Below are 23,969 nucleotides of genomic sequence, written 5' to 3' on the forward strand. Positions count from 1 at the left end.
TAAATAAATGGAACCTAATTAGACTAAAAATCTTTTGCACAACAAAAGAAATAATTAACAGACTAATCAGAAAACCCATGGAATGGGAGAAAATATTTGCAAACACACATCCAAAAAATAACTAGTATCCAGAATGTACAAGGAACTCAAACAAATTACCAATAAAAAACCACAAATAATTCCATTAAAAAGTGGGCAAAGGACATGAATAGTCATTTCTCAAGAGAAGATATACAAATGGCCAACAAACATATAAAAAAATGCTCAGTATCATCAGAGAAATGGAAATTAAAAGGACAATGAGATACCACAATGAATCCTGAAAGAATGACCATTATTACTAATAAAAAGTCAAAAAAAATAGAGGTTGGCACACATGTGAGGAAAAGGGAATGCTTATTCACTATTGATGGGAAAGTAAACTGGTACAACTTCTATGGAAAACAGTAATGGAGAGGCCTTGAGGAGTTAAAAGCAGCACTACCATTTGATCCAGTAATCCCACTATGGAGTATCTACCCAAAGGAAAGAAGTCATTATATATATATATATGACACTTGCCCATGTAGGTTTATAGTCGTAAAATTCACAATTGCAAATACATAGAACCAACTTAAGTGCCCATCAACTAATGAGTGGATAAAGAAAATGTGGTACATACACACACCACGGAATACTACTCAGCCATTAAGAGGAATGAAATAATGTCTTTTGCAGCTACTTGGAGCTGGAGGCCATTATTGTAAGCGAAATAGCATAGCAGTGCAAAACCAAAAGCCTTATCTTCTCACTTCTAAGTGGGAGCGTAGCTCTGAGTATGCAAAGGGGTACAGAGTGATATAATGGATTTTAGAGACTCAGAAATTGGAGGATGAGAGGAGGGCTAAGGATAAAAAACTACACATTAGAGGTAAAATGTACACTACTTGGGTGATAGGTGCACTAAAATCTCAGAATTCAGCACCATGTAATTCATCCATGTAACAAAAACACTTGTACCTCAAAAGCTATTAAATTTTTAAAAAGAAGAAAAACATTAATATTGTTATTAAGATTATTAATATTAATATTGTTAATATTAATTCTGAAGGGATATAAATGCAAACTACTATTAGTTCATATATATAAAATCTTTGTTGAGAGAAGCAATATATATTTAGGAGTAACTTATCTATTTCTTTAGGCAATCTGAAACATATTCCTGAATTAAGGTAGACCAGTAAAGAGCTATGTATCAGAACTGATTTTTCGTAGCCACTGGTAGAACCATTTTTATCAGCTTTTGCCTTGTCTTTATGCCCTTGGTCAACACAGTGCAATGTCATAGACTCAGTTCTGGTGATATTTTATATGTCAACACAACTTTTTACATTATGCAATGCTTCTCTAGGGAGAATGTGGCAATCAATTTGGCTCTTCAGAAATATTCACCTTTTCATCCTTCCAAGGCACAAGGTTGGACTGCAAACTATCTTTAAGTTTGTTAAGGTAAGTATGAACATGGGACTTGCTGTGGGCAATGAAATGAAGAAATTTGAGCTCAGATGCAATGTGTCTTTTCCAAATGGAAGCTTTAAGAACCAATATTCCAGCCACCCATTTCTCTTCCTCCTGCTGCACTGATTATAAATGAAAGTCTCCTTTGGCTTGTATGTATGAGTTACTATAGTAGATAGAGACCCCATCTTATATGCAATGAACACACAGTGCAAGTGAAAAATAAATCTTTGTTAGCATAAGCCACTAAAATTTTGCTAATGTTTGTTACTATAGCATAATTCTGTCCATCCTGTTTGATACAGGGATCCACAAGAAAAAATATACTATCTTGTGTTAGTATAAAGAATAGGTGTACTTGATGTGCATATTGTTTTGTTTTGGGATACTTCCCAGTTATCCAAAATGGCACTATCATTTCCTTTGCCTTGACAGATAAAATGCTCAGAGCCAATCTAATTCATGGGCCAAGTCTAGCAAAAGTAAAAGATTTTTGAATAAGATTTCACATTCTAACCTAATTTCAGGCTTTTATCTTCTCTCCTATCACAATTTTAACCCTCTTTTCCTTATCTGCTTATTTAAAATGTTATTTTATGCTGCTGTATTCAATGCATTTATGTACAGCTATGAAAAGAATCCTTATGTGAAAAAATGGGCAGGTACATATTTAAATATATATACAAATACATTGCCCATTGTTTTCATAATAAAATCTTTAAATATGTGACATCCAATATGAACTGACCTATGTGCTTTGCCATACCTTTCACTTATCCCTTCCTTGAAACAGCCTAACAACTGAGACACTGCTATTAATCTGGTATTTCCATTGGAAAGAATTGTTCTTAGGAAGACCATGACATAAAGATCCAAAACTAGTTCTAGTTTATTTGTAAAAGTGAGACCTTTTAAAAATTTAATTTATGTTCAAATTATGTTATTTTAGATTATATGAATTAAGACATGAAGAGATAGATCAAATTAATCTACCTCTACTAAGCAGGAAAAAAACTCACAAATGTGATTTCTTCAGCCTAAATCAGCTATTTTCCATTTATTCATTTATTCACACATTTATTTTAAAAACAGCTCTTGTAGCAAGACACAGCAGAGACCCCTCTTAGGGGCCTGCTCGGACACCCCAAGCATGAAAATAAGGGAAAAGTCTTGAGTCCCTTCAAGAGAAATTCCAGGCATATAGCTAGCCTTGACAAGTAAATCAGCAATTCAATAAGCAAGAAGGACAAAACGTTTGGTTCCCTATAGAAACTAAAGATGACACATGTCCCTAAGTTGTTTTTCAGAAACCCAGACCCCATCAGATGAAAAATGCCAACCACAGTTACATAGACTTCAGATAAGGGGAATATGAAATCTGCTTGCTGTTCTTTGTTCTAAATTTTTTCCTGAAGGGCACAAAGAGCGTAACGCCCACTGGTCAAATCACAACATTCCCTTCTGATGACCCCAAGTTTTTAAACAAAGTCTTGACTTCCCTAAGCAACTGTAAACCAAAGAATATCTGAATCCACCTATGCCCTGTAAGCCCCACTTGAAGAGAGCCTGCCATTTTGGGCAAAACAAATATATTAATATAATCCCCAGGTTGATTTACAGTTTTGACTGTAACTTCTGCTTTCCTAAAATACACCTCTGCTTTTAAGAGCCCTTGCTTTTGGGCCACTGGGGAGGCCAGCTCTGAAGAATTAGCTGCCCAATTCTCCTTGCTTGGCACCCTGCAAATAAATGCCCTCCTTACTCTTGCTGCAAACCTTGGTGTGGGTGTTTGGCTTTACTGTGCCAGGCAAGCAGACCCACGTTTGGTTTAGTAACAGTAGACTATGAGAAACACTGCAAGTTTCAAGACAAGTAAACAATACAGCCTTTTACAGTCACTTATGATCAAACAGGCTGATAAAACACATTACAAGTCATAGTTTTGGAAAATTCAACATCTATTATAAAGTTATTATGAGATAAAGGGGAAAATATATTGGGTCAGAAATGAAACTTTTAGGATGCAAAAGAGACTGTGGGATGAGGTAGTCAGTGAGGTCTTAAGAACTCATTAGATTTGCAGGGGTTCAAACATGGAAATTGAATTCAGGCAATGGAATGTACATAAAAATGAGGTTGAGTAACAAGGCAAGACAATGAAAAGACCATCCCAAGTGTCCTTACTTTAAGCATGTGAAGAAGACAAAGAGTGAAGACATTCAGATGGAATGGTTATCCAAGTGTAAGAAGCTTTTAAAAATGTGTCTGTCAGTAAATAATGCATTGAACTCAAATCTTTGAGGATGATTCAAATAACTGGTGGGTAATTATGAGCTCATTTAAATATTATAGTTGGTTACTAAATGATGTGAATGATGTGGCTTTACCTCTTAAGTCATAAGCTGTTAATGAGCCTAATTATTTGAAATGGTCATAAACTTAATTTCCCCACAGATTATTTGTAATGGAGAAAGGTAACATGATAGTCTATTGGAAGATGAAAGCAATTATATCTCATTTACTTTTTGTAATCTAATAATTTTGAAATGTTTGCCAAGGTCTTGAAACTTTTTGTTAGCTGAGTGTAGCTCTTTGTAATAGCAAAGGAATGGATCAATACAACAACCATGAAAATCATGAAGAAAAGGCGAGTCAAGGAGTGCATAGTTACCTGATACTGTAGAGGAATAAAGTGGAGTATTTTTAATTTAAATATTTAAAACCTTGAAATAATGCAATGAAAGGGATAACAAAATTTTTGCTTTGGAAAGTTCAGTGTTTGCATACTTTATTTGAAATGCATGTTTCTTTCAAAATATGGTCAGAGGGCTCAAATGTAGAAGACATAAAACTTTCACAAGAGCTCAATGTGTTTTCCTCTTCATGTAAATGGAGGATGCGGTGGTTCACCCATATCATTTCCTCTTTGTTTGGAGTCATTGTGCTCTAATGGGAAAAATGCTAGCAGAACTCTTAATGACGTATTGTCAGTTTCCCATCCTTTAACTAAAATATTTCCATCAGAATGTTTACTGTAAGTAAGACTTCTATACTTAACAAAAAACTAACACTAAATTCCATATTTAAAAAAATAAATTATAGGCTCTCAAACTTTTTCCATAGGTGGGTTCCCAATATTCACCACTAACAGTATGCCTTAAAATAAGTCCACAGACCAAGCTCAAATTTGCAAAATTTTGTTCTGTTTTTAATTAGACCAAGTTCTTTTTCAGTGAATAAGAAATTAACAGTTAAAATGAATGAATACAACAGAAATTATCTCTTATAAGGCTGGTAATTCCAAATTCTTTGATCTGGCTACCACCAAGCTCCTACCCTGACTACTGAGACTAACTGAATTCAAACATAATCAAATAAATCACACCAAAAGAAGGAACACCATCACCATCAGAAACTTCATTTGCAAGAAACTAACAGAATTGTGGAGGGCTTGAATTAGTTAGTACCCTGGAGATGAACTGACTTCTAGTAAAACATGATCTAAGAAGCAATTTTATTTTTATTTATTTATTTATTTAAAAAAAGACATTTATTCAGCGTCACGATCAGACTATTACATTTAGCAATTAACAGCATGGGTGCAAAAAAAAAAAAAAAGAAAAAAAAATCTACATTAAAACCCTTTGTTGGAATGCTTTACACTTTCCACAGAACAGAAACTAAACTAACCTGTTATACAATAAGTCTAAAATACAGTCCTCGAGTTTTTTGCCCATACACATGAATATTTGTCTAAATCATGTCTTCTTTGTAGCAGCTAGGCCATGCCACCACTGTGCTTGGCTGAGTTCACAAATCTGTTGTAACCTGTAGCTTCCCTGTCACTTCTCTGGCTCTCCCCTCCTGCTAAGCTTTGTTTCCTAATTAAAATCTTCTGCCACTGCCATAGCTACTGCTGCTACTGGAACCACCATAGCCACCTTGGTTTTGTGGTTTGGCAAAGTATTGGCCGCCACCACCATAGGGGCCAGAGCTTCTGCCTCCAAACTTTCCTCCCTTCATGGGTCCAAAATTTGAAGACTGATTGTTGTAACTGCCAAAATCATTGTAGCTTCCACCACCTCCAAAATTGCCTCCATCATTACCAAATCCATTATAGCCATCCCCACTGCCACCATATCCACCACCACGATGGATGCCACCAAAGCCACCATGACCATTGAAGTTTTCTCCACGACCAAAATTGTCATTCCCACCAAAACTACCTCCACGACCACCACCAAAGTTTCCAGAGCCACTTCGACCTCTTTGGCTGGATGAAGCACTAGCCATCTCTTGCTTTGACAGGGCTTTCCTAACTTCACAGTTGTGGCCATTCACAGTATGGTATTTCTGAATGACAATCTTATCCATGGAGTCATGGTCATCAAAGGTTAAAAAGGCAAAGCCCCTTTTCTTGCCACTGCCTCTGTCGGTCATGATTTCAATCACTTCAATTTTTCCATACTGTTCAAAATAATCTCTTAGGTGATGTTCTTCAGTGTCTTCTTTAATGCCACCAAAGAATATTTTTTTCAGTTAAGTGGGCACCTGATATTTGAGAATCTTTTCTTGAGACAGCTCTCTTTGGTTCCACAACTCTTCCATCCACTTTGTGTGGCCTTGCATTCATGACTGCATCCACCTCCTCCACAGTTGCATACGTGATGAACCCAAAGCCCCTGGAGCGCTTAATGTTTGGATCTCTCATGACCACACAGTCTGTGAACATTCCCCATTGCTCAAAATGGCTCCTGAGGCTCTCATCGGTTATTTCAAAGCTCAATCCTCCAATGAAGAGCTTCCTCAGCTGTTCAGGCTCTTTAGGAAACTCTGACTTAGACATGATCGCGGGGAGAAGAAAGACTTTAATGATGCTGCCTCAGTGGCGTCCATGGGCAGAAAGGACCAATTTTATTTTTAAAATAATTGGTGCCACTATACTATAATGAAATGCACTTGGGAAAGGACAGACTGGTATACAGGAATGTTCTTTAAATATGAAAGAGAATAAGAAACACTTGAGAATCTTTTTAAAATGCATCCCCTTTTAAAATTAATTAGGTCTGGGGCCAAACAACATCACAGGTATTGGTGATGCTGCTGTTCTGAGGAACCACCCTTTGAATAACAAGGGGATAGAAAACACAGAGCTAGAACAGTTCTTCCCTAATGATTTCACTTTGAACCTTTCCCCCCAACAATCAAATGATACCACCATCAACACCAATTCATGGGATACTTGGAGGAGTAAATGAGGTTACTAGGAAAAGTTGACCTTAGATAGGAACACAGAACGGAAAGAGAGAATATGGTACATAATGCTGGTAATTGGGTAGATGTGGTGGTTGGAATTTGTGGAAGTTTTCATTGCTTTAAATTTCTAATTGAAGTAGAAAGCAAAGTCACCATCTGAGATTGAAGATGGAGAGGTGGTGCTGGAGATTTGAAGAGAAATAAAGGTGGAAGTAGTTGTCTAGGTGAAGGGGAGAAATAAAGTAATAGGGAATGCAGTATGATCGACAGAATTAAGGCCAATTTAAGTTACATAATTATAAATTAAAAATGACACTACTCGGCATGATTGTATGATTTCTTTTTTTCTTTTCTTTTTTTTTTTTTTGAGATGGAGTTTCACTCTTGTTACCCACTGAGTGCAATGGTGTGATCTCGGTTCACCGCAACCTCCACCTCCTGGGTTCAGGTAATTCTCCTGCCTCAGCCTCCTGAGTAGCTGGGATTACAGGCACGCACCACCATGCCCAGTTAATTTTTTTTGTATTTTTAGTAGAGACGGGTTTTCACCATGTTGACCAGGATGGTCTCAATCTCTTGACCTCGTGATCCACCCGCCTTGGCCTCCCAAAGTGCTGGGATTACAGGCGTGAGCCACCGCGCCTGGTCGATTGTATGATTTCTATATACACAGTAGGTGCTCAAATTCAGGTGTGGAGAATTATCTTTAATTAGGTTTGTGTCTTTTTCAGTGAACTGAAAAGGTGAAGAATTGCAAAAGGGTCGAAGGTGAGTACAAATAAGTAAATATAATCATTAACCATGTTTAATTTAGGTTAAAAAGAAAGACAAAACATCAGTTGGTGAGGAGCAGTAGGAAAGAAATAGTCTATATACTGCTGAGATTTCATTTATGACAGTATGTGGAAAACGTTTGTAATTGCTCCACTTGTATCTTCACTTGAAAAGAATGTTTAGTCTTGACTGTTGAATGCACTGTAATAAACATACACTTATGCCAAATGTACTAATGTTTTCCTAATATTCTTTAATAGATTTAAATATTGTTATTTAAGAGAGGACCATTAAAATAGTACACTGTAGTTATGCATTTATCAGTTAATCCATGAGAGTCTGAACATTTTTGCTTTATATATTTCTAGGCAATATTTTTGGTACATACACATTTATACTCACCAATGCCTTCTTCCTTAACTTTTAATTTATCTCATATAAATACTACTATGCTATCTTTCTTTTGGTAAATAGTTACATCATATGTTTTTTTCTTTTGCTTTGTTTTCAGCTTTCCTGGGGGGGTTAAGTTTTGTTTTTTGTAAGAAGAATAAAGACGGATTTTAAAAAAATCAACTTGAGACTTCTGCTTCTAAGTAGGATATTGTAGTTCTTATAGTCAATGTTTCCACATCAATAATTAGAAAAACCTAGAGATATTACAAAAATGCTATTTTAAGGACAATGAAAAAAATGGGAAAGGGAGAATTTAAAATTCTAGAGAGGGAAGAGTCTTTCTTATATGAGCTGACAATCTCAGTTATTTTCATCCCTTGAAAGAATGAACCATCAGAACTTTGGACAACTACGCAGGCAGGTATAAAAATTTAGAGCAGCATCACATGTCATATCCAATTTTTACCACAGGATATTTGCTGAGTTATGTAGTGTTTTTAAAGGCTGAGGCAGGGCTAGGTCAGAAACATATGAAGTCTCTATGAAGTCTTTTACAATTCTTACAGTGTCTGCAAGGCAGTCTTGCAAATACCCGGTTGGTCTTCTCATAAAGACCTATATTAAATTTTGAAGATGTGTGGTATTGAAGGTTAAAAAGTTAAGGCCAACACATTCAAAGGATAGAATTGAATCTCCCTAAATTTTCATGGCTGAGGATTCAGAAACTTCCACTTTTTAAATTTAAAGCCCATGAAAGCCATGCCCAAAGAACAGAGGAGAACAAAATGTGAGTTAATCTTACCAAAACTGCATTCCAGCTCTTATCCAGCTCAACCACTGATTAAAACATAATCTCAGTCCCTCATTCTAAATGAGAAAAGGAAGAATCACCTCTGGTGACAAATAACATCTTCAGACTCTATAGTTCTTTTATACACAGTGCTTGGTGTACAATAAACTATTATAAGACAAGCAAAGTTCATGACAGAAAGACACATCAATAATTTGTATATTGGCTCTTCTTTATTTTTGCAGAGAAAAAGCTATTTGGGCTCTTTTTTGATTCCATATAAATTTTAAAAGTTTTTCCTAATTCTATGAAGAATGTCAGTGTCATTGAATCTATATATTACTTTGGGCCATATGGCCATTTTCACAATACTGATTCTTTCTATCCATGAGCATAGAATGTTTTTCCATTTGTTTGTGTCCTCTAATTTCTTTGAGCAGAGCTTTGTAGTTCCGCTTGAAGAGGTCCTTCACTTCCCTTGTTAGCTGTAATTCCTAGGTATTTTATTCTTTTTGTAGCAATTGTGAATGGGGATTCATTCACAATTCATGATTTGGTTCTCTGCTTGCCTACTGTTTGTGCATAGGAATGCAAGCAATTTTTGCGCATTGATTTTGTATCCTGGGGCTTTGCTGCAGTTGCTTATCAGCTTAAGAAGTTTTTGAGGGCCGGGCGCGGTGGCTCATGCCTGTAATCCCAGCACTTTGGGAGGCCGAGGCGGGTGGATCACAAGGTCAAGAGATTGAGACTATCCTGGTCAACATGGTGAAACCCCATCTCTACTAAAAATACAAAACATTAGCTGGGCATGGTGGTGTGTGCCTGTAATCCCAGCTACTCAGGAGGCTGAGGCAGGAGAATTGCCTGAACCCAGGAGGCGGAGGTTGCAATGAGCCGAGATCGCGCCATTGCACTCCAGCCTGGGTAACAAGAGCGAAACTCCGTCTCAAAAAAAAAAAAAAGAAGTTTTTGGATTGGCACAATGGGGTTTTCTAGATATAAAATCGTGCCATCTGCACAGAAAGATAATTTGACTTCCTCTCTTCCTATCTGAATATGCTTTCTTTCTTTCTCATGCCTCATAGCCCTGGCCAAAGCTTCCAATGCTTTGTTGATTAGGAGTGGTGACAGTGGGTATCCTCGTCTTGTGCCAGTTTTCAACAGGAAAGCTTCCAGATTTTGTCTATTCAGTAGGATATTGGCAGTGGGTTTTTATATATGGCTCTTATTATTTTGAGAGATGTTCCTTCAATACCTAGTTTATTGAGCGTTTTTAACCTGAAAGGGAATTGAATTTTATCAAAGGTCTTTTTCTGCACCTATTGAGATAATCATGTAGTTTTTGTCTTTAGTTCTGTTTACGTAATGAATTGCATTTACTGATTTGTGTATGTTGAACCAACCTTGCATCCCAGGGATGAAGCCAACTTGATCATGGTGGATAAGCTTTTGGATGTGCTGCTGGATTTGGTTTGCTGGCATTTAGTTGAGGATTTTTGCATTTATGTTCATCAAGGGTATTGGCCTGAAGTTGTATCTCTGCCGGGTTTTGGTATCAGGATGGTGCTGGTCTCATAGAATGAGCTAGGCAGGGGTCCCTCCTTTAAAATTTTTTGGAATAGTTTCATTAGAAATGGTCCAGCTCTTCTTTGTACCTTTTGGTAAAATTCAGCTATGAATCTGGTCCTACATTTTCATTGGTTGTCTATTTTGGCCTTTGTTGCCAATGCTTTTGGTGTTTTAGTCTTGAAGTCCTTGTTTATGCCTATGTCCTGAATGTTTTGCCTAGGTTTTCTTCTAGGGTTTTTATGGTGTTAGGTCTTATGTTTAAGTCTTTATTCTATCTGGAGTTAATTTTAGTGTAAGGTATCAGGAAGGGGTCCAGTTTACTGGACCAAACTAGTAAATATTTATTACTGCCTCAATATTTACTATCAAACTAGTAAATATTTATTACTGACTCAGTTTCAGAACTTGTTATTGGTCTATTGGGGGATTCAATTTCTTCCTGGCTCAGTCTTGGGACTGTGTATGTGTCTGGGAATTTACCCATTCTGTCTAGAATTTCTAGTTTGTGTGCATAAAGGTGTTTATAGTATTTTATGATGCTTGTATTTCTGTGGGGTAAGTGGTAATATCCCCTTTGTCTTTGTGATTGTGTTTGTTTGGATCTTCTCTGTTTTCTTTATTGGTCTAGCTAGCAGTCTATCTACTTTATTAATTTTTTTTCAAAAAAAACTGCTAAACAAGCAATGGGGAAAGGATTTCCTGTTTAATAAATGGTGTTGGGAAAACTGGCTAGCCATGTGCAGAAAGCAGAAACTGGACCCCTTCCTGATACCTCACACTAAAATTAACTCCAGATGGATTAAAGACTTAAACATAAGACCTAACACCATAAAAACCCTAGAAGAAAACCTAGGCAAAACCATTTAGGACATAGGCATAGGCAAGGACTTCATGACTAAAACACCAAAAGCATTGGCAACAAAGGCCAAAATAGATAAATGGGACCTAATTAAACTCCAGAGCTTCTGCACAGCAAAAGAAACAATCATTAAAGTGAATTGGCAACCAACAGAATGGGAAAAAATTTTTACAATCTACCCATCTGACAAAGGGCTAATATCCAGAATCTACAAAGAACTAAAACAGATTTACAAGAAAAAAACAAACCCATTTGAAAGTGGGTGAAAAATATGAACAGACACTTTACAGAAGAAGACATATATGAGGCCAACAAACATATGAAAAATGCTCATCATCACTGGTCATTAGAGAAATGCAAATCAAAACTACACTGAGATAACATCTCACACTAGTTAAAATGATGATCATTAAAAAATCTGGAGACAACAGATGCTGGAAAGGATGTGAAGAAACAGGAACACTTTTACACTGTTGGTGGGAGTGTAAATTAGTTCAACCATTGTGGAATACAGTGTGGGTATATACCAAAAGAATTATAAATTGTACTATTATAAAGACACATGCACACGTATGAACATTATCTAAATTGATCTTCCATATCCTTTAACATTTCTCTATTTTCTGCCTCTGCTTTTTGTTCTAATTTTGAATGCTGGACGTTACAAGTCATACATTTGTCCTTTACCCATATTCAGTCTATTATTTAACCATTCTGTCAAGTTATTTGTTCTGCTATGACATTCTTGATTCCTAATTCTGTTTTTTTCTGCTTCATTTTCTGTCAGATCATGCTTTTTAAATAATGCAATATAATTTCAAATAAGCTTCATGGAAGCAACTAACGTATTGTTGTTTCTCGGGGTGGAGGGCTGGGGTTATATCACCATGGCATTTATTACAACAATTCTGAGTCTGATACATAGTAGGAGGTACATAGTGAATATTTTTTTAATGAATAAGTATATAAATTCTAGGAAAAATTTGAAATATATATTTTATATTTCCTGGATTACCTTTCTGAAGGATCAGTTTTCTTGGTGCCTTCACTTTGATCTTTCTTCTTTTCTCCAAATGTTTGTCATCTTTGGTTTATATGTATGATTAAAGATTTAGTTTAGCATTATGGCTGGCTCGCGTGAGTGAGTGTCCTCTGAAGATGAGTATGTTTATTTTCTTAGCAAGTTTCACTTCAGTATTGGAGGGCTTTTTATTTGAATTCTTTACATGTGAACTAACCATGTCAACTAGCGTATTCCACTTTAAGATGCTGCACAGTTGAAAAATGTTAGGGACACCCTCCACATCCCCTTTATGAAAATAAATCCTATGTTGAAAGTAATAGTGACTAAAGGCTCAGCCTTCAGATTAACCTGTCTGTAAAAATATTCCAATTTATTTCAAATTTTATTAACTTGTAAAAGTTATTTAAACTCTCTTGTGTCTTCTTTCTTCATCTGGAAAATGAGGATAAAGGAGTAATTGTATTCTTATACTACCCTTCCTTCTCTCTGTCTCATATATACATATATAATATATATATTTTCATATGCATATGAAATATATATATACATATGTATATGTGTAATATATATAAATGGGAATATATGTATGTCAAAAGAGATTTATATAAACTTATAACACTTTATTAAGTGTTTTAAGTTGATATAAAAGCTGGCACTTAATAAAGGCTCAATAAATTCTGTTGTTGTAATTATTATTGTTATCACTATTTTCTTCCTGGAGGGAACTATCTTCCTTTAACTTTCTAGCAATGTTTGCTGGAGAACTGAAGTCATCTCAAATTTTATTCCACTTACTTCTTTTTTCTGGCAAACTATCCCTAAGACTAGTTTCATCGTTTGCAAAATAAGGATAAAAATAATGCCAACTTAATATGACTGCATCATTAAATTTTATAAAATGCTTAGAAAACTGCCTGGCATGCAGTAAGTGCCATGTAAGCCTTTAATATATAAAATAGAGATATATGCCAGAAGAATAGTATCTTTCTGTTTTCTACTATATTCATCTTGCTTTTATTGTTTTCAGGCTCATTCAGGCTCTAATATTTCCCTTGTTCTCATTTTCTCATTTCTTTTAGGCTCACCTTTCCACATGAGGTTTCTGCTCAATCTCACCTATAATGTTGCCATTAGAATGATCTAATCATCTTCTTTCACAACTGTCCTCTCACTTCAGATTTTCTAAAGTACCCTATTTATTTTCGCATCCACTTTTCAGCCCTTTAACCTTCTTCAAGTGGAAATTTGTCCTCTATTATTCTTGTAACATGTCATGGACTCAGAGAAGTTAAATAACTTGCCGATGTCACACAATTATTAAGACCAATAATTCAAATTCAGAATATCTGATTGTAAATCATTTGAATTCTGAAAGCTCCCCACAGGCCCCTTTGTTCCATATTACCTCTAAACACTATATCCTCTCATAATGCACATAGTTTCATAATGCACATAGTTTTATGTTTTGTAAGTAGTTTTCAATAATTTCTTACTTATCATCTACTTGCTATTTCTTAGTAGTTCTAGTGTTTTTGCCTTCCTTTTTCAGTACATTGGCTTCACTGTCATCTCATTTCCATAGCATATAAGTTGTATGTGTCATTTAAATTGTGAACTCTCAGAAATGAATTGCTAATGAAAACAGTGAATCATTTTCCATGTTTAGTTTCAAAGATTTCTCATTTTGAGAAAACAAATTTCCAAATATTGTTTCTTTAAATGATTACCCATACAAACCCCACCTCCATTAACTTTTATCTTAAACAAAAGGCTGCCAAGTTGGACTACATGAAAAACTCTTTCAAAGTTACTGAATAAAAGTTTAAATTACCAGAAGTTGCAACATTATGGGTTATTATTTGAGAATTGTTTGACTTCTATAATATAATGCTGCTCTCAGAGGAGTACTGATTAGAATGAAAACCAGATGTGTTTTTCAAGACTAGACTGAAAAAATGATAAACAACTATAAAATTAATATAAGAATGAGCTAAGGAGGTTTCTACAAACCTTAAGCATGGGTATGACAGAAAAAGCATTTGAGTGAGGGTGTGTGTGTGTGTGTGTGTTTGTGTGTGTGTGCACGAGAGAGAGAGAGAAAGAGAAAGGAGAGAGGGAGTAAAAATATGGGAATAAGAGAGGGAGCTAGGAAAAAACATAACAAAGTGGAGAATTAAAATGCAGAGAAGGGGAAGGAGGATGGATAGGATAAAAAATAGTTACAGAATTGAAAATAAAACAAAAAAAAATCCCCAAATCTTTGTAAATATTTGGTATTACCAAGGAAATAGCATAAAATAATTTTATCTGTAAACCAAGAAAGGGAAAAACAGAACAAAACATGGTTTCTCATTCTAAAAATGATAAATTAAGTACTAATAAGACGAGGAACACTGTTGGAAAAAAAAGTCCCCTTTTAAATCAAAATATATTCTAGATATGCTAAAATAATACAAAAATTGTATATATTTCATTCCTTATTGTCCACCTTTTTGAGAGATAAAGTGAACAATAATTTTTTGATACTTCTGAGTTTGCATTCTTGGTTTTATATTTGATGACACTGGAAATATATTTATTGTCACAGTATATCAACATGCTGAGTGGCATAAAATGTAATGGAAGGCATAAAGAAGGCAATCAAGGTAAAGGATGAGTACATATAAATAATTTCATTACCATTTTAGAAGGAGACTTTTACTTAATCCTTTAGTTGTACCAAGAACTAGAATTATCCTCTTTATTTACTCAAGGCAAAAATAATAAATATTATCCTAATAAACCATATATTATTAGGATGATTTAAAATATGGCAAAAGTTCTTAGATTTGGAATCTCTTAATTCAGAATTTGTTACCATTCTAATTGAGTTTTGAATTGAAACTTGCCTTTTTTGCTTTGCAAACATTTCCAAAATTGTGCAAAAATAGTAGGATATATCAATTGTTATGGGGAATTTAAAAATACTTTAGAGAGAAAGCAATTTTCAAACATCTTTCAGTACTTTTACATCCTTATTTGCAGAGAAGCTATAAGCTATTTCCATATTCTTTTATTGATTCAGTTAAACAAGATGGCATTTTGATTTATTATACATATAGTACTTGGCATTCAGAAACAATATTTCTTCTAAAATATGCTATACATTTGCATTTCTACTTACTCAGCAGCTTTCTAAGCTCATACTACAATGTTTCCAACTTCCAAATTACTTAGGCTAAGAAATCAAAGCTATAATCATATGTAACCAAAAAATTATATTAGAAAAATATCGGAAGATGATCCAAGATGGCCTAATAGGAACAGCTCTGAATTGCAGTTCCCAGCGAAAATGCAGAGGGTGAGTGATCACCGCATTTCCAAATGTATTTTTTACTGCATACAGACCAAGAGATTCCCGGGTAGAAAAGTCTACAGGACAGCTGTTTCAGCCAGCACAGCAGGTCTCCACATAAAAACTCACACAAATCTGGGTGCCGTTTCATCTGGCACCTGGAATGCCTGGAAGACAGAATTGCCCTTTCAACTGAAAAAAAGGGGGCTAAAACAGGGAGCCAGGTGATGTGGCTTGGCTGGTCCCATCCCCACAAAAACCAGCAATCTGAAACTCTCTGGACTGGGAGTTTCACAGCAAGCACAGCTGGACCCAATACAGTCCAGCTCTGCTGGGGGAATGATGTCTGCCATTACCGAGGCAGTCCACCACTACCAAGACAGTCTGCCACTAGCAAGGCAGTCCACCATTACTGAGGCAGTCCACCATTACCGAGGCAGTCCACCATTACCACAGTAGTCTGTCATTACCAAGGCAGTCTGCCATTACTGAGGCAGTCCACCATTACAGATAGTCTGCCATTACTAAGTCAGACTGCCATTACCAAGGCAGTTCTAACTATACCTCTTAAAGAAAAGTGCAAAAAAAAAACAAAAAAAAACAAAAAAAACAAAACTGCAAGGAAGTTCACACAGCAGCTGGGCAGAGCCCATGGCAGCTCAGCAATGCCTCTGTTGGGAGACCTCCTCACTGGGAGGGGCATCTCTAAAAAAAAACAGCAGCATGTCAGGAACTTATAAATAAAGCCCCATCTTCTTGGGACAGAGCTTCTGGGAAAAAAAGGTAGTTATAAGTTCCACTGTAGGAGACTTAACCATACCTGTCCAGTAGCTCTGAAGGGAACAATGAAGCTCACAACTCAGCATTTGAGCTCCTATAAGGGAAAGACGGTCTCTTTAAGCAGCTCCCGACCCCCATATATCAAAAAAGACACCACATAAAGGAGAGCTCAGACTGAAATCTGGCAAGTATCCTTCTGGGACAAAGATAAAAGAAAAAGAAACCGGCAGCAACCTTTACTGTTCTGAAGCCACTGCAGGTGATCTGCAGGCAAGCAGGTCTGGAGGGGACCTCCAGCAGTCCTATCGCAGAGGGGCCTGACTGTTAGAAAGAAAACTAAAAAGCAGAAAGAAATAACATCATCATCAACAAAAAGGACATCCACTCAGAGAACCCATCTGAAAGTCACAACTACAAAGACCACAGGTAGATAAATCCACAAAGATGGGAAAAAACCAGCATTAAAAGAATGAAAACACCCAAAACCAGAATGCCTCTCCCCCTCCAAGTGATCACAATTCCTCACCAGAAAGGAAACAAGGCTGGATGGAGAATGAGTCTGATGAATTGACAAAAACAGGCTTCAGAAAGTGGGTAATAACAAACGTCTCTGAGCTAAAAGAACATGTTCTAACCCAATGAAAAGAAACTAAGAACACTGAAAAAAGCTTTGATGAAAGGCTAACAAGAATAAACAGCTTAGAGAAGAACATAAATGAATTGATGGAGCTGAAAAACACAACACGAAAACATCATGAAGCATACACAAGTTTCAATAGCCAAATAGACCAAGCAGAAGAAAGAATATCAGAGATGAGGATCCACTCAATGAAATAAAATGAGAAGGCAAGATTAGAGAAAAAAGGGTAAAAATAAATGAACAAAGCCTCCAAGAAATATGAGATTATGTGAAAAGACCTAATCTACCTTTGATAGGTGTAGCTGAATGTGACAGAGAGAATGAATCCAAGCTGGAAAACACTCTTCAGGATATTACCCAGGAGAACTTCCAAAATCTAGCAAGGTAGGCCAATATATAAGTCCAGGAAATACAGAGAACACCACAAAGATATTCCTCAACAAGAGCAACCCCAAGGCACATAATCGTCAAATTCACCAGGGTTGAAATAAAGGAAAAAATGCTAAGGGCAGCCAGAGAGAAACGTGGGGTTACCCACAAAGGAAAGCCCATCAGACTCACAGTGGATCTCTTAGCAGAAACCTTACAAGCCAGAAGAGAATGGAGGCCAATATTCAACTTCCTTAAAGAAAAGAACTTCCAACCTAGAATTTAATATCCAGCCAAACTAAGCTTCATAAGTAAAGGAGAAATAAAATCCTCTACAAACAAGCAATGCTCAGAGGTTTTATCACCACCAGGTCTGCCTTAAAAGAGATCTTGAAAGAAGCACTAAACATAGAAAGAAACAATGAGTATCAGCCACTCCAAAAACATACAAAATGGTAAAGAACATCAACACAATGAAGAGACTGCATCAACGAATGGGCAAAACAACGAGCTAGCATCAAAATCACAGGATCAAATTCACACATAACAATATTAACCATAAATGTAAATGGGCTTAAATGCACCAATCAAAAGACACAGACTGGCAAATGGGATAAAAAGTCAAAACTCTTTGGTGTGCTATATCCAAGAAAACCATCTCACATACAAGCATACACAGGCTCAGAATAAAGTGATGGAGGAAGATGTATCAAGCAAATGGAGAGAGAGAAAAAAAGCAGGAGTTCTAATCCTACTCTTATAAAATAGACTTTAAACCCACAAAGATCAAAAGAGACAAAAAAGGGCATTACATAACGGTAAAATGATCAATGCAATAAGAACAGCTAATGATCCTAAATATATATGCACCCAATACAGGAACACCCAGATACGTAAAGCAAGTTCTTAATGACCTACAAAGAGACTTAGACTCCCAAACAATAATAGTAAGAGACTGTAACACTCCACTGTCAATATTAGACAGATCAATGAGACAGAAAATTAAGAGGATATGCAGGACTTGAACTCATCTCTGGACCAAGCAAACTTAATAGACATTTACAGAACTCTCCACCTCAAATCCACAGAATATACGTTCTTCTCAGCACCAAATCAAACCTACTCTAGAATTGACCACATAATTAAAAGTAAATCAAAGGAATGGAAAAGCAAATGCAAAAAAATGAAAATCATAACAAGCAGTCTCTCAAGCCACAGTGTAATCAGATTAGAACTCAGGATTAAGAAACTAACCCAGATTAGCAAAACTTCATGGAAACTGAACAACTGGCTCTTGATTGCTGACTGGATAAACAATGAAATGAAGGCATAAATAAAGATGTTCTTCAAAACCAATGAGAATGAAGACACAATGTACCAGAATCTCAGGGAGACATTTAAAGCAATGTCTACAGAAAAATGTATAGCAATAAATACCCACAAGAGAAGCAAGGAAGAATTTAAAATTGACACCCTATCATCAAAATTGAAAGATCAAAAAAACTCAAAAGCTAGCAGTAGACAAGAAATAACTAAGATTAGAGAACTGAAGGAGATAAAGACACAAAAAAACCCTTCAAAAAAATCAATAAAGGTGGTTTTTTGAAAAGATCAACAAAATAGAGAGACCACTAGCCAGATTAATAAAAAAGAAAAGAGAGAAGAATCAAAGAGATGCAATAAAAATGATTAAGGGTATAACACACCACAGATTCCATAGAAATACAAACTACCACCAGAGATTACTACAGACAACTCTATGCACATAAACCAGTAAACCTGGAAGAAATGAATAAATTCCCCGACATTTGCACCCTCACAAAACTAAACCTGAAAGAAGTCCAAACCCTGAATAGACAAATAACAAGGGCTGAAGTTGAGACTGCAATTAATAGCCTACCACCCCAAAACAGCCCAGGTCCAGATGGGTTCACAACCGAATTCTATCAGATATACAAAGAGGAGTTGGTACTATTCCTTCTAAAACTATTCCAAACAATATAAAAAAAGGGAATCCTTCCCAAATCATTTTATGAGACCAACATCATCCTGATACCAAAACTTGGCAGAGACTCAACAAGAAAAGAAAAATTCAGGCCAATACCCATGACAAACATAGACGCAAAAATCTTGAGTAAAATACCGGCAAACTGATTGCAATAGCACATCAAAAGGCTTATCCATTATGATCAAGTAGGCTTCATCCTGGGGATGCAAGGCTGGTTCAACATACACAAATCTATATAAGTAATTCACCACATAAACAGAACCAAAGACAAAAACCACATGATTATCTCAATAGATGCAGAGAAGGCCTTCAAAAAAATTCAACAGCACTTTATGCTAAAAACTCTCAATAAACTAGGTATCAACAGAATGTATCTCAAAATAATAAAAGCTATTTATGACAAACCCACAGCCAATATCATACTGAATGAGCAAAAACTGGAAGCATTCCCCTTGAAATCCAGCACTAGACAAGGATGCCCTCTCTTATCACTCCTATTCAATATAGTACTGGAAGTTCTAGTCAGAGCAATTAGGCAAGAAAAAGAAATAAAGGGCTTTCAGATAGAAAAAGAAGAAGTCAAACTGCCCCTATTTGCAGGCAACATGATTGTATATTTAGAAGACCCCATTGTCTCAGCACAAAATCTCCTTAAGCTGATAAGCAACTTCAGCAAAGTATCAGGATACAAAATCAATGTGCAGAAATCACAAGCATTCCTATATACCGATAACAAACAGAGAGCCAAATCATGAGCGAACTCCAGTTTACAATTGCTACAAAGAGAATAAAATACCTAGGAATACAACTAACAAAGGAGGTGAAAGATCTCTTTCAGAAGAACTACAAACCACTGATCAAGGAAATAAGAGAGGACACAAACGTATGGAAAAACATTCCATGCTCATGGTTAGGAAGAATCAATATTGTGAAAATGGCCATGCTGCCCAAAGTAATTTATACATTCAATGCTATCCCCATTAAGCTACCTACGACACTCTTTATAGAACCGGAAAAAACCACCTTACACTTCATATGGAACCAAAAGAGAGCCCACATAGCCAAGCCAATTCTAAGCAAAAAGAACAAAGCTAAAGGCATCACGCTACCTGACTTTAAACTATTCTACTAGGGTACAGTAATCAAAACAGCATGATACTGGTACCAAAACAGAGATATAGACCAATGGAACAGAACAGAGGCCTCGAAGGCAATGCCACACATCTACAACCACCTGATCTTTGACAAACCGGACAAAAACAAGCAATGAAGAAAAAATTCCCTGTTTAATAAATGGTGTTGGGAAAACTGGCTAGCCATGTGCAGAAAGCAGAAACTGGATCCCTTCCTGACACCTTACACTAAAATTAACTCCAGATGGATTAAAGATTTAAATATAAGACCGAATACCATAAAAACCCTAGAAGAAAATCTAGGCAAAACCATTCAGGACATAGGCATAGGCAAGGACTTCATAATTAAAACACCAAAAGCAATGGCAGTAAAAGCCAATATAGACAAATGATATCTCATTAAACTCCAGAGCTTCTGCACAGCAAAAGAAACAATTATTAGAGTGAACTGGCAACCAACAGAATGGGAAAAAAGTTTTGCAATCTACCGATCTGACAAAGGACTTTTATCCAGAGTTTACAAAGAAGTAAAACAGATTTACAAGAAAAAAACAAACAAACCCATTTAAAACTGGGTGAAAAATATGAACAGACACTCTACAAAAGAAGACATATATGGGGTCAAAAACATATGAAAAAATACTCATCATCACTGGTCATTAGAGAAATGCAAATCAAAACTATGTTGAGATACCATATCATACCAGTTAGAATGGTGATCATTAGGGGCTGGAGGACTCAAGATGGCGCTGTGAGAGCAACCCAAGATTAAAGCTCATGGTCAATGCGCAGAGAGGGTGAGTCAGGGCTGCATTTCCAGGCGGATCTTTGTTGCCCATAGAACGGGAAAATTCCTAGGTATAAAAGAGATGCGGAATGCCAGGCAGAGGTTTTGGCTGGTGCAGCCGGCAGCCAGTGTGGTGGCGGCCCGCGCTGTAGCAGTGCTACAGCTCCACACAAAGCACACTGGTCCGCGTGCCCTGTTGAACCGGCAACCTGAGACTTGAGAGGGCTGAACTTCAGACTGAACAAGACTTGGACAGTGAGCCAGCCCAAAAGATTCCAGAAACAGAGCGTTTGGGGTAGTGCAGTGGGACATACAAAACGGCGATTCCAAATGCTCCCAGTGGAGAGGTTCCCTGAGACTGCAGCTCCGTGGGGGAAGGGCATCCGCCATTACCGAGGCAAGCCACCCCTACTGAGGTACACACCCATTGCTGACGCAGCCTGCCATTACTGAGGCAACCCACTACAACAGAGAGACTCTGCTGCAGGGTATAGCCCGTGGCAGCAGAGCGGAGACCGCAGCAGAAGGGCAGACCCTGCAGCAACAGGGCGAACCTCACACCAGTAGGGCAGAGCCTCGGCAGGCAAATCGTGACTAGACTGCCTCCTAGCTGGGAAGAACAGTGCAACAGACACTAATGAGGAAAGTCCCAACCCCCCAGACAAAGCATCTGAGAAAAAAAGGTTTTTTTTTATGAGTTATGTTGCAGCAGAATTAAACATAGCAGCCTAACAGCCCTGAATGAACAACAGGGCTCACAGATCAGCAATTGAGCTCCTATAAAGTACAGACTGTCTCCTCAAGCAGCTCCATGACCCCTCTATATCCAAAAGATTGACATTTGGCAGGCATCATTCTGGGACAAAGATAGAAAAAATAGAAATTGGTAGCATCCCTTACTGTTCCGAAGCTGCTATAGAAGAACCCCAGAAAAGCAGGGCCTGGAGTGGACCTTAGCAGTCGTACAGTGAAGGGGCTAGACTGGTAGAAGGAAAACTAAGTAACAGAAATACTTCATCATCAACAATCTGGGTGTCCACTCAGAGACCCAATCGAAAAGTCAGCAACTACACAGACGACAGGTGGATAAATCCACAAAGACGGAAATAAACCAGTGCAAAAAGAAAAAAAATACCCGAAACCAGAACACCTCGCCTCCTAGAAAGGACCAAAACTCCTCACCAGCAAGGGAACAAAGCTGGATGGAGAATGACTGTGATGAAATGACGGAATTAGACTTCAGAAGATGGATAATGAGAAACTTTTGTGATCTAAAAAAAGATGTTTTAAATCAATGCAACGAAACTAAGAACCTTGAAAAAAGATATAAAAAGATTCAAGGAAATGATAACAAGAATGGATAACTTAGAGAGGAATATGAATGAATTAAAGGAGCTGAAAAACACAATACAAGAACTTCACAAAGCATGCACAAGTTTCAATAGCCGAATTGACCAAGCAGAAGAAAGAATATCAGAAGTCGAAGATCAACTCAATAAAATGAAATGAGAAACCAAGATCAGAGAAAAAAGCTCAAAAAGGAATGAACAAAGTCTCCAAGAAATGTGGGACTATGTGAAGAGACCTAACCTACGTTTGATAGGTGTACCAGAATGTGACGAAGAGAATGAATCCAAGCTGGAAAATACTCTTCAGGACATTATCCAGGAAAATTTCCCCCACCTAGCAAGACAGGCCAACACTCAAATGCGGGAAATACAGAGAACACCACAAAGATATTCCGCAGGAAGAGCAACCCCAAGGCATATAATCGTCAGATTCAACAAGGCTGAAATACAGGAGAAAATACTAAGGGCAGCCAGGGAGAAAGGTCAGGTCACCCACAAAGGGAAGCCCATCAGACTCACAGCAGATCTCTCGGCAGAAACTCTACAAGCCAGAAGAGAGTGGGGGCCAATATTCAACATTCTTAAAGAAAAGAACTTTCAACCCAGAATTTCATATCCAGCCAAACTGAGCTTCAGAAGTGAAGGAAAAATAAAATCCTTTGCGAACAAGCAAGTACTCAGAGATTTAGTCACCATGAGGCCTGCTTTACAAGAGCTCCTGAAAGAGGCACTACACATAGAAAGGAACAACCAGTACCAGCCATTCCAAAATCACACTAATTGCTAAAGAGCATCAACATAATGAAGAATCTACAACAACTAATGGGCAAAACAGCCAGCTAGCATAAAAATGGCAGCATCAAATTCACACATAACAATATTAACCCTAAATGTAAATGGACTAAATGCACCAATCAAAAGACACAGACTGGCAAATTGGATAAAAATCCAAAACCCATCAGTGTGCTGTATCCAGGAAACCCATCTCACATTCAAGGATACACAAAGGCTCAAAATAAAGGGATAGAGGAAGATTTACCAAGCAAATGGAGAGCAAAAGAAAGCACGAGTTGCAATTCTCATCTCTGATAAAATAGACTTTAAAGCAACAAAGATCAAAAGAGACAAAGAAGGCAATTACATAATGGTAAAAGAATCGATACAACAAGAAAAGCTAATGATCCTAAACATATATAGACCCAATACAGGAGCACCCAGATACATAAGGCAAGTTCTTAATGACTTACAAAGAGTCTTAGACTCCCACACCATAATAGTGGGAGACTTTGACACCCCACTGTCAATATTAGACAGATCAACCAGACAGAAAATCAACAAGGATATCCAGGGCTTGAACTCAGACCTGGAGCAAGCAAACCTGATAGACATTTACAGAACTCTCCA

The 23,969-nt window shown here is 37.0% G+C and overlaps 1 protein-coding gene and 1 pseudogene across 7 annotated transcripts in view; both read right to left on the reverse strand.

Annotated features, from left to right (window-relative positions):
- FAM227B (family with sequence similarity 227 member B) overlaps window positions 1–23,969 on the reverse strand; it is a 315,059-nt gene that overhangs the window by 72,704 nt on the left and 218,386 nt on the right. The window lies entirely within an intron of this gene.
- On the reverse strand, window positions 5,194–6,389 carry LOC144577340 (heterogeneous nuclear ribonucleoprotein A1-like; annotated as a pseudogene).

The sequence above is a fragment of the Callithrix jacchus genome, chromosome 8 (assembly GCF_049354715.1).
Source record: "Callithrix jacchus isolate 240 chromosome 8, calJac240_pri, whole genome shotgun sequence".
NCBI lineage: Eukaryota > Metazoa > Chordata > Mammalia > Primates > Cebidae > Callithrix > Callithrix jacchus.